The following is a 285-nucleotide window of genomic DNA, read 5'->3' as shown; positions in this document are numbered from 1 at the left end:
CTCTTTCCTGCCTATGCAGGGGGTCGGACTCGATGATCTATTGAGGTCCCTTCTGACCCTAGCATCTATGAATCTGTGAACTGCGGCCTGACCAGTATCGCATAGGGGGGAGGATCACCTCCTTGGAACTGCTTGAGGTTCATCTGTGGATACATGACCAGGTGCGGTTGGCCTTCCTGACTGTCGGCCCATTTTCATTTTGGCGTCAATAATGACTCCAAGATCCTTTTCTGCCTCTGCACTGCCGAGAAGGGAGTTCCCTAGCCTGTAGGTATGCTGCTGGAT

This window comes from Alligator sinensis, unplaced genomic scaffold (genome assembly GCF_000455745.1).
Source record: "Alligator sinensis unplaced genomic scaffold, ASM45574v1 scaffold147_1, whole genome shotgun sequence".
NCBI classification, from domain to species: Eukaryota; Metazoa; Chordata; order Crocodylia; family Alligatoridae; genus Alligator; species Alligator sinensis.
This window is presented reverse-complemented; position numbering follows the sequence as displayed.